Raw genomic sequence first — 15,988 nt, 5'->3', positions numbered from 1 at the left:
CCAGCTCTACTGATTGATTTGTTCATTAGACTAATAAATAATTTATCACCTTGAAGAGGACAATTCATTTCACAGATAGCATGAACAAGTAATTTTAAGCAGCCAAATCTTTAGAAGAATTAACGGTGTTAACAGTGCCATGAAGTCTGTTTCCAATGCAGAATTCAGAGCAGCATAAAAACAATGAAATTATTATAAAAAACAGGTAATTTCAGATAGCTTCCAAGCAATTGCCCATGGGAATTCACAGTGCAGGTTTATCAGAAATCTCCTGTGTCATATTATCTTTAGATCCTTTTGACTGTCCTGCTCTGGATATTATGATAAGGTATGAGCAACTTTCTCAACCATAGGCATAGAAATAAATTATAGTCTGTAATATACCCCATTTTCTAAATTAGGGACAAAGTTTGTAAGATTTACAGTATTGATTATTTTATTCTATGATTTTCTTTCCTAAGTGCCTATATGATTTTGCCTAGCAACACGTGATAGAAAAAAATCATATAGAAATCAGGCAGAGTGGATCATTTCTCCAAGAGTAGAAAATATCATTGCAAAAACTAAACTGTAACTCATTCCATAGAACTTCTTATGCATTGAAAGTTAAAAAAAGGTGGAGATAAGGACATTTGTATGATGGCAACACATTAGGGGATAAATTAGACACAATTACTGATCACACTTTCCCCTAACAGGAACACAAGGGATTATTATTATTATTATATCAGTTTTATAGCTTTTTTTAAAAACCTTTAAATGGATGTAATAGTCCCTTCGTTGAAGATGGAAAAAAGCCTACAAATAAGCATCTTTGTAATTAAATGTGTAATGTGTCTAAGAAAAAGGATTGTTCAACTTGGTTCATGAAATTTATAGCACCACAGTCTAAAGTCATTTAGCCAAGTTTTCTCCCTCAACAATTCACAAGAACAGAGATTTTTTTTTCCCTTTTTTTTTTACACTGTTTTATTTTATTTTCTCCAGCAATAAAAATGCACTGAAGCTTATGCACTCCACTGCAAGAGAGGAAAACGGGAGCATTTAGGGAATGAGCCGTTGTGTTTTATCCATAGTTAACGCTGTCCACGTTATTAATTGTTGTCTTCCCTGATGGGGGAGACGTTCAGATTTTTGCCAGGAATAAAAAGGAGGCGAATGGGACTTCATGTTTCTCAGTCTCCAGACAGGTGTTTGTTAATTCTTATCTAAGGAGTACAAGCCACTGGCATGGCCTAGACATAGCACAGAGCAGAGAATGCAGCAAGACAACTTACCAAGATCTCACAGCCTTTTTAAAGGTAAATTACCCAATGAAAACTTAAAATGCAAGGTATTTTTACTTTTTTACCAATGTCTAACAGGTTCCTAAATCACAGGAACTGCGGAATTCTTTATCCAATCATCCCAAACTACTTCTACTGCAGAATATGGAGTAGTAGAAGAGAAGAAGAAGAAGATCTGGAGAGCAACAACAATCCTCCATTTTGATGTTTTTTGCTTTTGTCTATTTACTCTGCAAATAGACCTAAAACCTCTAAATTTTTCACCCTGTGATAATCTTACATAGTATTCTACCACCTAATTCACACCATTGTAGATTCAAATTCTTCCCAGAGGCTAGGCAAACTTTCCCATGGACAAAGGCCAAAAACAGTGTTGTTCAGGGGGGTGAAACCCTTCAAAACAGGCAGAGAAATATTCTCTGCATTCTGGGTTCCCACACACAGTGAAAGTCCTTGTTTTCTTGGGAATTAGTATCTACAACAGCAAGTATATCACCAGTCTTGGAATACCAGCCTTGACCCAGAAGTCTAGTTCAAAATGACAAACCAGATACATTTTCTGACATCACTTACCCACTACTTTCCTGAATGTAACAGATATGTCCTTGAAGCAATGTCTCTATACAGCGCTATATTGTGTTCCACATTGCAACATCTGTGTCTGTAAGACTGTGATGATCAAAGATTTTGAGCCCCCTGATGTTTTTTGTCTTCTTTTTTTGCCCCTGAATCATGGATCTGGCTTGGGGAAGCAAGTGGTGGTGAATGCTGCTTTTTCTACTTTTTCTGTCTTTATCCTAGAATTTGATCTGCAGGTTCAAGTGCAGAGTATTCCTTTCCCTTGCTATAGTTGAAGCCGATGAGGTTGTTTTTGCATACTCAGGGGCAGGATGACTCAAAACTGGGATGCTTTATACAGAGTTGATACTGCCATTTATATGACTTCATCCAGAGAGACTCACAAAGCCAATGCCCCAAAAGAAGACACTGTAGCAGTATGATTTGCACAGGATACAGAATAATAATGTCAAGAGAAAGCTAGAGAAGCCAGGTGGTAATGCAGAAGCTGATAGTCTCCTTCAGATCCAATGGAAACTTCAGGGAACTAAATCCCTGCCTTTTGGTGCAGGGTTATGTAACTTGTATCTGGTGGAATTATTCCAGAAACTTTATAACACAAGGAACCATTTTTATCCAAAACTAAAGCTAAGACACTTCCTCCTCTCATGTATTTGCAGCAGCTTGGAAAAAAACAGAGACCACTGCTTCTTCCAGCAGGATCCATCTTTATTACACACTCTCCAGTATTTACATGTTTCCACTATGGGAAAGTTTAAGGAAAGTCTTGGGAATGTGAAGAAGGAAAGACAAAACAGGTACACCACCAAACACCTGGCAGGACAGAATTCTCTGCCCCTTATCAGCCATTCACTCAAACAATCCACCTCCCAGCATTCTGGAAGGTAAAAGAAAAACATTCACATATGGTGTTTATGGCTGGTCATTTCTCTGGTATGCATCTTTCCCAAGAGAACAGAAGGCTTTTATCAAAGTTAAGGTAAACGTGAGAAGTTGCTTTTCTACATAGTACTCTCAGCATGGCTGCCGCAGGCAGCTGCTTCTGCAGTATCCTTGTGAAAAATGTGGCCTCCTGGGTTGATGAATCCTATTTGCTTGCATGGGCCTTCGTCGACTCTATGAATGTCACTAGGCAGATATGGTGCACTAGGAGGGATAAGAAAAAGGAAAACACATTTAGTATTAATATTGAAAAAAACCCAGACATCTATTGTATGACAGTAAGTTGAATTTCCTCTGATGTGCTTTAATTATCTAAATATAAAAGTCAACATTCTTCCCATTTTGAAAAAAACATTTAATGAAACTGTGATTGCCAGGTGGGTGTCTTCCATAATGTTTTATTTCCATAGTTATTAGAGAGAGAGAGAGAGAGAGGGAGAAAAGGAGAGAACTTTATATCTGAGGGATGTGTCCATAGAATGAGCAGAACAAATTAAACTCTGAACAAAGGTTTCCTCCAAATAAGCCACAGTGCAAGCAGTAACCAACAAGAAATGGGATACAAGCTGATAAGAAGAAAGCTTGCATTGTTGATTTTTTTCCTTTGCCCCAGTTAGGTTAGGTAGATTCTATTCATCTGCTCACTTAAATAGGTATGAATGTGTTCTTTCTAAGGTATTCCTAAGAAGTTTTCAGTAAAAATGTTTCCATATCACTGCACTAAGAGGGTTTGGAGGTAGCTGACAGCTGCGAGTATATAAATTAAATGGAATATTATTGATGTATTTGAAAAAAAAACCAAAAACCAAGCCAACACATTTTTTCATCAAACTTTAGCTTTCCAAAATAGTTCAGTGGTGTAAAAACAACATTGTTTCATATTTTATAGCTCCAGATTTATGACAACATGACTGTTTGTAACTTTACAAAGTAAAATTATTTGCCTTTAGAGTGATCCACATATTGTGTTCACAGTATCTTATCTGCACAAAAAGTGTCTTAAAACTTGTCTCTCCATGAGCGATTAGGACTTTTTTAATGAGCTTGTGAACTTGTCCCTGAACCCAAATTGGCAGCTATCCATGACAAAATTATTATGGCCATCTCTGAGAACAGGAGAAACTGATAAATAAGGCCCTGATCCTAAAAGTGACAGTTGAGAAGCATGAAGTGCTTCTCTATTTGTGCTTTTTGGAAAGTTTCTACAGAATGAGGTTTTAATTTTCTCCCGTGGTGAGGAAGCTTAGAGCTAGGTTCCTTGGTGAAAAAAGCAGAATTTGGTGCCTGGAGAAGTGTCCCAATATCAAATGACTTTGCAGTGAGAAAGGGTAAGTCACTGCTTCTGCATACAAGACAATAGGCACTTCAGATGCCTCTAAGCAGCAGAAAGAGGCAAAATGCTTCTGTCAGCCATGCCAAGGTGTGTGTGAAAGCAGCTCTGAGAGCTCACTTGGGCTGGCTTGGCTGTCACCAAGAGAAGATGGTGAGCTGGGGAAGGCAGCTCAGTGAGAGCCCATCACGGTCTGGAATATGGAGGTTATATGGTCAGTTGTGATTGCTTTGTGCAATGAGGCGGACAGTGGAGGTGGGAAGGGTTTCTCCTAAGCCACTCCAGTCATGATATTCAAAATATAACTAAATTAGGGAGGAAGAGAAAGGTCTGAACACTGTCCTTGGTTGGGACTGAAATGAAAATCCCACAGTGAAAGGCAGTATGAGCCCTTGAATAATGAAAGGGCAGCATTTCAGAAGTGTGGTCATAGGAACTTTGCCACCAGGGCATAAGAGAAACTTCACTAGATTAAATTAACTCCTTGCATTCCACAGGGGAGAGGGCTGGCTGGGTTAGAGCATTTCATTATCGGCTGAATTTCTCTGGAGAAAAGGGAGGATAAGAAGAATCAGTTTAGGGAATATCTGCCCTGACCTCCTAATCTACCAGCTTCCTCTGTTTTACATAACTGCATCGCCTCCTCTGAGAGGCCCCTCATCTATGCTCTGTTCAGGCTGTAGGAGAGGCTGAAATGCCATCTGTAACATGCACTGTCACTTGCTTCACTGTGTGATGAGTACTGAACCAAAAGTCCTCTTCAGTTCTGCTCTGTAATATCTTTTAATAACCTACTAATAACAACAGTGTGATAGAAATAGACGCAGCATTAACTCTTTCACAGACTGAACAGCTAACTACAGCAACATGATGGTCATTCTAAACCATTCCAGCTTGCAAGAGACAGCTCTCATGTTGTCATTTCACTGACACTGGTTGTGTAACCAACGTAACTTAAAATACTTGTGTGCTTACTTCACATCCACTTACACAAGCCAATGAGTGCTCTGTTTATTTATTTTGCAGGAATTTTTAGCATCAAAGATAAAGGGGATTTTTTTCCTTTGGTTTGGGTCAGGCTTTGGGTCTTGAAAAGGGCTGTGCATTAATTCTGCATGCTTGCTAAATTAATTTTGAAAGCAAGGATATAGTATTATTACAGCAAGTTTGCTGGTAAAATGTGATAAGGAGAATGCTGCTCTTCCAGCTCTCTGCCAAGGACTCTGGACAGTAAGAACATGCCCAATGTGCTGTTGCAGAGGCTTAGCAAAAAAAAAATTTGTTTTTTAGAAATTTTTTGTTTAACTCAGTGGTTTACACAGCTTGTGGGAATGAAAGCACAAAGGTTGCATTACTTGATGTTCTTCCATTTCTCAAATATGCTCAAAGCTCCTTCCCTGTTCTCTTCTTAGGAAGCAGTAATAATAGACACCCAAAGAGTATCTATTATAATGAGAAAACAATACATTTCATTTAACATATTTAGTTTGGTAAGTGGTTTTGGTTTGTGGGGTTTTTTGCTATATTGCAATCATGCCTATTAGAAATGGATTGCACTGTAATTATGTTTAGATTTACCAACCAATTCCACTGAATGGGAGACCATGGAGGTCACTGCACTTCAACCTCTGGGTATTGCAGACATTTTAAACATCTAGCACTGCATTATTAGAACTGTCACATAGAACTAGAGAGCTCTGAGTACCTGTTATCATTCATGCAGGTTACGACTGATGGGGTGAGATGTGAGTGGGTTTAGAGTGATGATTCTCCTTTCTTTTTTTTTTTTTCCTGAAAGAATACAGCACATAAACATCGTGTACTTTTCCTGTCAATAAAAATTTGAAATTAGACAGGCTTAGAACATAAGATGTTTGATCCCTTAATATAAATTTTACACCACGAGTTATTTGCTGGGCTTTTCTAAGCTGATTCAATAAATACCAAAAATGCAGAAAGCATTTGGATTAAAACCAGCTTTTCTTTCCTTTCTTGACTGCAGAGATTTTCATATCCCCAAAAGACTCCTTTCCTATGGGGAGTATAGAAGCTTTTGTATGTGTGTGTATATTTTTTTTTCTTTGTGTGGTTTCTTATTCATTTAATATATTGTTTCTTCTTTTTCTAGATACATATTTTTTTAAAAAAAGAACTTTCATGGAATCCACAGTGTTTAATTACTGTTGACTTAAAAACTGTGGCCAGCTTCAGGATTTTTGACTGTCTTTCAGAGAAGTTCTTAAATATGTGTTTAATTTTATACCAGACTGTAGATTCCGAGCCTATTAATATAGCTCAGAGGACCTGTAAATAGTCCCTTAAGCTGGGACTTTTAAGAGAAGCTAGAGAGAACAAAACCTTGGAACGTGTTTATGGCAAATGTGAAGATCACAGATCTCTATTCCTAAGAGAAATAAATGGGCGACAATTGAATACTGAATACTAACACAATCAAATTATCACAGTTTTCATTTAGCTTAGTCATGTTCTTCCGTTAGAGACATATTAGGGCCAATTGTAATACTGAAATGAATTTTTACTTACTTACTCTAGTTCTGGGAAAGACTCAACTTATCTTCAGCCACAGGTTCCACCCTTTATTTCAGGGTCCAGTTTTTTTTGTGGAAGGATATGTACAGTTTGGAAGTAATGGGCATTTTATGACATTCTCCATGGGACAGTTTAAATGAGAATTTCTGGGGGAGAACAACCTCCCCCAGAAATAAGGGGAGTTAATGTACACATTGAAGATCAAAGAAAACGAAATGGAGAAGAGCTAAAAGTGATTGAAAAAATCATATCATAGAATCATGTAATGGTTTGGGTCAAAAGGGACCTTAAAGACCATCTAGTTCCAACCCCACTGCTGTGGACAGGGACACCTTCCATTAGACCAGGTTGCTCAAAGCCCCATCCAACCTGGCCTTCTGTATTCATATTCAAAGAAAAGCATATCCATCTATTTCTCTGTATTTTGAGGTTTATTTAATTTTTTTTTTTTAAACATATGTGCTGTCACTTCTAGTTAGTCTGAACTCTTACTGTGAGTCTAAATGATTCAGATACACACCACTGAAGAAATGAACAGAGTTCAGTATAGAACACTGAATTTTTGTCCTGTCTTCACACTTTGAAATCTTTCTATACATTTATTGTAATCAACATGAAATATGTCATAAAATGTCTGTAAGGGTTTTCTTGGGGGGTTAAGAAGAGGTTAAAGAAAAGCAAATAAACAAAACCCCCTGTCTAGCCCACATCATTTTCTCCTATTCATTAGAAAACACAACACAAAAATGTCCAACCTTTTTTACAGTGGAAAAAAAAAAACCCGAAACAAAACAACAAACAACCCAGGTTAGGCTATCTACAAGTTACAGATATTACAGAGCTACCTACCAGACCACAGCGTGGCTTTACGGATATTGTGTACAGCTAGATAAAGGACCACAAGATCAAGGGCCAGCAATTTATTGCCAAATCCAGAAGAGAAAACCAGAGAACAGGGATGTTTGAAAAATAGTTCATTGTCTTATATCTGCAACAAATTATCTGCTATTGGGCCTAATTCACAGCTCAGTAAAATCACTGGCACAGGGCTTGAAGTCAACACTGGTCTCCCCATGTAGTTTTCATATTATACTGTATCAAGGCTCTTCACTGAACACAGCACAAGGTTACTAGGCCAGGAGAAGATCTTTTATTTTATTTATGTAAGATTTAAAAAGTATATTTTCTGCTAAAATATCTCTGATGAGATTTCAAAAGCCAGTGCTCACAGGCTCTCTTATTTCTTACAGACCAAATGGGATCATGAAAAGAATAAACATGGTCAGAAATGAACAGTCCATCCCCTACACAGATGTGCAAGGTGATCAGAGAGTGCAGGGGCAGACAGGGCAAGACAGATGGGTAAAGCATCCTGGTAAAGAAAAGAAACTCATCATTAGGCATAGGTCATGCTGCAGACTTCCTGATTCGCAAAGCAGGGAGAAATTGTCAGATAGAATGTGCCTCTTGAGTGCTGTTAGCAAACAAAGTCTGTTATGTGTAGTATTAAGCCTCTGTGAGGTGGTGGGTGGGTGCTCCTGGGGTTTTAAACTGTAAGTTACGGGGGCATACTAAACTGGTGTGTGTCTACACAGGTAGTTTCACTTAATTTAACTGTCAATCTAAATCATTTTAACATCATCCCTTAAGTTAAACCATTCATTCTTGGCAGCCTGTCTTTAAGACCTCGTTTTGCAATGAGTCCCTGATGGATCCCGGTTGAAGCTAATGGGGCTGTACGTGGTTGTAGAATAGCAATTGCATAAAATTCATTAAAGGGCTGGGGCTTATTTGGGTAAGCCCAGCTCTGATACCTATGCTTACTGGGAGTTCTTTACACAATAATTGTTCCTCTTGACTTCAGTGGGACTACTTATGGGTTAAAGGACAGCTCAACAAGGATTTGGTTGCATGCAGGTGAAGGTGTTTTTTACCTTGCTAATGTTTCTCCTCCCACTGAAACCAAGGTGACTACCAATGACTCTTGGTTACTTGAATGATGAAGAGTTTGCAGGAGGGGAGTGTTCTTTTGCTATGGGAATATCAGACATTTGCTTTTATAGTCACAGAAAGTCAACCATAGAAAAAAGGAAACTTAGAGAGAATTTTTTTTTTTTTTAATGCTCTACCACTTACTTTGGCAATATTCCTAGAAAAACTGGGAATAACTCTTTATGATCTTTATTTCTGGGTTAGAGAAAATTATTTCTCTGCAGATGAAAAAGTATAAAAACTGGATCCTCTCCTAGTCATCTACACTTGCATTTTGGAGAGGAAGGTGCCACTGGTCAGAAATACACAGACTTTATGACATAAATGCCATACAAACTTCATAAATTTTGGATCTGGGCACAAAAGTTTATGCTTTCCTGTCCAGGTGCAAAGCAATACAGCTGATCTGGTTAATGCCAATACCCAACCTACCCATTTTAAAAGGCTGACAGATTATGCAAAACAGCACAATGAAATAAATGGAATTACTTATGTAAGTGCTCTCGCACATAAAGCCTGCAAAACTCAATCTTGCCATGATTTTTTCACTATCCCTGCCGTGCAGTATTAACTGGTGAGTCAGGTCTGTCTCTAAGATGTATTAAAATATTCCAGTGTGGAGAGGACTCCTGTCCACAGAGAAAAAGAGTGCTCTGCTTCAAATTATTTTGTTGTCACTCAAATTTCAGCTCAGCTGTTTGTTCAGTTGGTTAAATCATATGAGTGATAGAAATTAAAAAAAAATTATAAGATGAATACAATTAGCTATGAGAACATGCACTCATAGTGCATTTGTATTATAGCCCATTAGACATGGATACATTAGGTCTCTCACTTTTAAATTTTGCATTTCAGCTCTTCCTAGAAGGTGGGGAGACGTCAGAATTTACTTAACTGAGATATATTCTGCTCTCATTGCTATTGGAAAGAAAAATCAGAGAAATCACATTGACTTCATTGGAATTATTCTATATTTGCCTCAAATAAGATAATTCTTTCCACACTCTACAAAGCAACCTGGATATAAGTGGACCGTCTTCATGATAGATGATCTAATCCTGATGTTGTGGTGGGTGTACAAAGAAAGTTGATCCAGGGGATGAATAGCTCCAGAACTACAGATTTTCTGCCTTTGAGAAAGAGGAAGTAAATCCAAGTACTTTAATCTCATTGAACTTTATTCTTTGATTTCCCACCAGTTCATAGAGGTAGTGGAAAGCATCAGAATGTCTGTTCTGCACAAAGCTGAAAAACTGTGTCTCTCACAATTACTTTTAATTATCATCACACAAAGCCTGCTTAATAACATGTATGGCTATAAGAATTCAAATCCTCGGGATTCTATAAGCTTTTATGTATATTAAACAAATCTTTCTGTCAAAGGAGGACAGGTTTTCACAACATGGTGAAAGATTTTAAGTATCTCGGCTCTAGTAAGAAGTCATTTAACACTTTAGAAAACTTGCCCCTTCATCATGCCGTGAAAATTAATCACAGCATCCATATTCAAATTGTATCCTGAAGTTAGTTGATAACACAAAGGCAAAGGAAAGACAAAGGGGTGATCTTTGAATCCTGAATGCATTTACACAAGAAAATAAGACGATATTTCACAAACACTTTCAGCTAATAAAACACACATAGAGGAGAATGATTAAACTGAAGCTGTATCAGACCTGAAGTAGCAGTATCAACACAGAAATTCATCATGGGAATTAATTCTGTTGTATGAAGAAACAGAAGGATGAAACATCAAATTGAATCGCCTACTCTTTTTCCTGTAAGAGCAGGGGAAGATGGCAATGCATTGTGTTCTGGGATTCAAGCTATCTCTGTTCTTTGCCTTACCTCTGTGGCACACTCTCAGAAAAATCAATGATTTTGTCACTGGACTTCAGTTCTGCATCTGTAAAACAAGAATAATTGCCTATTTCTTGTCTAATTGGGCTACACAGGTATAAAAGGAAGCATGGTAAGGTTGTTATCTTCCTCAGAACCTTTTAGTATCTATATAATAAAAATATGAAGAAATAGTTTCATGCCCCCGTTTTATCAGTAGAGAGGAAAAGAATTTCCAAACAGCTGAGCTGCCATTGTTTGTTCTGTTCTGATTGCCTATCTTTGCTAGACCATGTACTTACTATTGGCTCTGTACAAACCTTCTGGTGTCTTTTTTGCCTGTTTGGACACCCAATCACCTCTTCTGTGTTTGATGTTAGTATTTTAACTTGATTCCATGTTAAGCCTGTTTATTCATCTTACATATTGAATGACAAAAAGCCAAAAACTTTAGCAGATGGAAGGTTTTCTGGTGTATTTTCTGACCTTCCAGGATGCTAATTTCTGAAAGCCAGGAAATACAGGTTTCTGTCTTTCCTGGGGCAGTCCATAGCCAATGGGAATTATCTGCAAATGCTTCAGAGGTAAACACCTTGTTAGATACAGCTGTATTGAACTGATCCAGGGATTAGTTGGAACAGATTGGCAGAGGTGTTCTTATGATAAAAGAAAAAAAATAAAATCTGGGAGGACTGCAGGAGGGAAGGTGAAGGGAAAAGTAAAAGAAAGGAGCATGTCCACTCTCTGAAATACCTGATAGCCCTTATTTCATGCCCTGTAGAGTAGGTGGTGGCAGTAAAGAAGTAAGAAAGTTTTCCTGTGGGGGGACTGTCTGAAGCTGCTTAGCCATAATTCACAGGATGACAAACACCTTAAGTCTGCATTTCCTCTTTTCAGAGCGATTAATTTAATTTACTTTCTGGAAATTCTTGAGTCTGATCATACAGAAACTGAGGAGAATTCTTCATATCTTTCCTGTGAAACGTAAAATTCACGCCCTCCAAATCTTATTTCATATCCAGGGGGTTGAAAGGACACTGAGATCCCGCTAATGGAACAGTTACCTTGATTTTGCCATATACTGGATCACAAACTTGAAAGAGTTCATACATAGCCTTTCGTAGATGTATTCCATCACGAGGATCCTGGCATCAGAAGGTAGCATGCATAACTCCATACACACAGGAGGAAGTGCGAATGCAAGGTAATGGCTACTTTTCTACCTTTAATCTAACTTGTGTCTTCACTCCAGTCTGAGTCCTCCCAATGCTTTTTCCTTCCCATGCTGCTCACTTTCTTTTCAGCCAGCTCATGCACAAGTAATTTGTTTTCTTTATAAAATTTGTTGGTCATTTTCACTTCTGAATTTTACGCAAGTTTTGTCAGATGATATTTTTTTTCTTCATGTAGGTAGTAGCACAATGCACTTTTCTCCTCCATGAATGTAGGGAAGCCACAACTTCTGCGTGTCGCTGACTAGACATAAGTACAGGCTCCCCTGAACTACCCTGGTGATATCAAACCCAGCATAGAAATCCCTTCAATCTGCATATGCACAGTGCAATTAGTCTGACAGGTAAGGTTAAAGGCTTGTGGTGTATCAAGCATAATCAACAGTAGCAGTCATGTCAGCATTCAGTAAATTCAGTTTTCAACTGCAGGGAAGAGTCCTTCCTATATATATGTCTCCTGAAGTTAGACTAAAAAAGAAATCTGCTTAAATTATAATAGAATATGTGCAGGCTATAACTGTCTAGAGGGTATAGGACCTGTGTATTGTTTTAGGTTATAAGGTTTCTGACTGTATTAATTGGTGCATATAGAAATTGGTTTTTAGTATTTACATTTTGGGATTTTTTTTTATTATTTGTTCAGTATGTGCAGACTAACTCTCTTGTCTGTGCAACTAAAAGACTTCTCATATTGTAAGTCAGTTTAAGTAAGTGTTCCATATTTTGTGTCTATTTTTCTCATTCTGATTTTCTCCTCTAATAAGACCTGGTGAGAGATCTCAAGAAAGAATAGGAGGAGTAGGAGTATAAAAGAGACAGAGAGAATGCTGATCCCTAACAGTATAATTACAAATGTCTTCTTGTAGGAGGAACCTGTCTTCCCTTTGATTTCATGGATGGTTGGGAATTTCCGTTTGAGGTTATGGGAACAAATGTGCTGGCTTGTCCAAAAATGTCTATTCCTCTTGACAAGGGCTTTGTCCTAGAATGTGCTAAAAGGACTTAAAAAAAACCATCTCAAGATTCTATTTTCGGCTGCTGTTTTAAGCCATTAAAGATGATCTATCTTGCACCTTTTATGAAGTATGGCTATTATTTATACATGAAACAAAATTGTACAGGGCTTGCACGGAGAGGGGGGAACTTAAACTTTCTCTCCTCTTGTGCTTTAGGTCAGCTCTCTCAGCCTTTTCTCTAAAGTTCTTTGGTCATGTCGTGAAATCTTATGTCTCAACACAAAGCCCACTGAAGTAGAGAATTTCGTGCTACCAATACTTTGTTTTGTACCTATGGATGTTAGGTTAGGATCATTCTGCCATTTCTCCGAATCCCTAGTGCTGTGCAGTACAGAGTGGAAATGTACCAACCCTTTCTCTAATAATGGGGAAACAGTGTGTTCATTAAAAACTTTTCCTCTCTTTCCTGTACATAATTAATTGCTTTTACTTAGAGCGTAGGTGGCTTAAATTGATATTTCAGAGCAAGTTTATTAGAACTCCCGGAGATGTTTAAATAACAGCCAGATCATTTCTAGAAGGAAGCTGCTTGGTAAAAATTTAATACTAGAAAACAACCAAAATAGGCATTTTTTTCTTCTTCTTTTAGACTTGATTTTTGCAAATTTACAAATTGCAATCAAGCCAAACAAAATAGAACTGAGAGTCCTTCTAGAAATTACTAGAGACTCTAATTAGAATTGACATTAGATGGTTTCTTGTATGCAAAAATTTTTAACACTCGTTTTTGAGCAGTTAGCTATTGGCATTTACAAACTCCCCCTGATTGTAGATGAAAGGAGGCTGGAAGCTGATTGCAGAGTGTAAAACATGTCCTATTTTGTTCAAACCTCCTGGCTAGTGTCACACTGGGACATTTTCATGGAATATACAAATATCGCTGTACAGAGATTCCCATTTTGTTCTTGTCTTCCTAGTTTTTGTTTCCTTTGTTTCTAAAGGGTCCCTTTGGCTTAACTTCCATTATGATTTTCGTTACTGTCTGTAAGAAAAATGTTCAGCACTGAGAAATTACTGGCTCTGTGACTGAACATCTTCACAAAAAAATACCTATAGTGATCCTCTGCTGAGTCACACAGAGGAATGATTCAGTCCATCAAGTGCTTGCAGATTCCTCTCCATCCACACAAACAGCATTTGCCTTAGGCAGCACTGTTAATGCCTTATTGCAGTCGCTGCTGTCATTTCTTCTGTTTTATATAAAAATCAGAAGATTTGTTAGAACACTGCAAGTAATGACTCCAATAGATTCTGAGTGCTCAGCCTCTTTCTAGACATCAAAATGTTTACAGGAAGTATAATTTCAAATCAAAAAGTCCTTACATTAAACTTAAGACCAAAACCTAATACAGAACCAACCAACAAACCAAAACAAACAAAAAAAAAAACCCAACCCAAAAAGAAAGCCCAAGAAAACAAGCAGAATGCAAAAAACCTAACCCAAAAAAAGACTAAACAAACAAATCAGAAGAAAACACCCAGAAGCCAACAGCTAAAAACCAAAAAACCACAGCCATTTATTTAGGTAGGCATTACATGTTCTTATATAGTCCAAACCAGGTAAGAATTGATCATAAAGAAACCTGAGAGAATCAGAAGTTCAGAGAGGAAATGCAGAGAAATTTAAGGACTTGCCCAAAATCACATAGCAGACTAGTTGCAAAACTGGCAACAGCATCTAGCTTCATGCCTCTAACTGTGACTCCTAGACCAGCAGAGCCAACTATAGATTGAGAGTTAGAGTTAAAAAATATGTAGTAAAACAGGGAATCATAAACTTCCTGAGTAAAAAGACCAGCAGTAGGTCCAATGTTCTGCTATTCTCTTCCTTATTAATTCATGTTATTATTATAACATGACTGAAAGTTGTCCATTTGAAAATGCTGGGAGTACAGTTTTTACCTTTTGTGTTGGGTGTTTTTTATTTCAGAACAACTGTAAAAAAACTCATAGCAATTCTGAGACTGAGTCATGACAACAGTGTCATACACCTTTGCTTTAACAATACTTATTATTTTAATCCCTAATTAATTACATTGATTAACTGGATGTGTAATCTCTTGACAATTTAATCTGAATTTTTTTCAACAATTCCACAGAAGCAAGATTTTCAATATCATCAGATTACAGTATTTCAACTTATTTCAACTCTGACCATAAAGGACTAGGGCTATTTCCTTTTACTTTGATCTTTAGTTGGGTTTTAACCTGAATCTATCACAATACTGTCAGACGTGATAACAGATTCTGCTGCACAAATAGTAGAAGTAACAGAGTTTAAGCACAGTACATATTTCCCAGCAATCTCACTCTTTGCAAACTGGTGATGGATATATAGCCATAGTAATGTCTACTGAAGAGTCAGCTATTTTATTAGTGCTTTTTTCCCCAGTTTCTTGTTATGATATAAGCAATTTCATCTTTCTCTTAGCCATAGGTTCTATTGTGGTGCTCATGTACAGGTAACACACATGGCTTTATGCATATTTCTCTAAAGTCACAATTACTTCTATCCCAGATATCTAATGTGCAATTCAGAGTCATCGAGTGGTTTTAATTTGTTTTTTTAAAAGAAAAATACAAAACCAACAAGAAAGGTGCTTTTGCTAATGGATACTTCATACTGTCTGAAATGTTGCCCTGGATTTTTACCATTATTACTCTTGCTATGTCTTCCTGCTATGTCATTTCAATAGTTCTGAGTGAAGGGGAAGAGTCTCAACTGCTCGGTAGAGAAAGAACTGCTCTGCCTGTATATCTCCTATTTGTGTGTCAGGCACAAGTTATGGGTCCTATCTATCCCTAGCTCAGTCCATAGCCAACATTCATGTAATTAGTCTTAACACTTTTCAATCAGTCTGAACTGAACGGGGTTGCCAGGGTGCAGAATGAAATTACACAGTCTGCTTCGGTTTTGAGCAGGAGGAATAGGGCACATAGAATTTAGCATGTATAAATCAGCAAGAATGATGCACCTGAAATGTGGTTTGAAAAGGGCAGAAGCCTCTTAAAAAGCTTTGGAAGCTAACTTTTACCTTTGAAGAGAGGTTTGGAAGTTGAAATTCAGCTTATGGTATTATTAGGATGATTATTGTACCCATTCTCTCTCTTTTTTTCCTCCCATGTATATAAAAGGCTCAATAACTCACCAGCAATGTGGCCAACGTTGGGAATATTCCCCAGAGCTGATAAAATGTACATATTCTTTACTATTAGGAGACT

Source organism: Corvus kubaryi, unplaced genomic scaffold, assembly GCF_017639235.1.
Source record: "Corvus kubaryi isolate FWS band 111438036 unplaced genomic scaffold, C.kubaryi_AGA036_p1.0 68, whole genome shotgun sequence".
Lineage (NCBI taxonomy): Eukaryota > Metazoa > Chordata > Aves > Passeriformes > Corvidae > Corvus > Corvus kubaryi.
The sequence above is the reverse complement of the archived record's forward strand: the minus strand, read 5'-3'. Positions refer to the sequence as shown.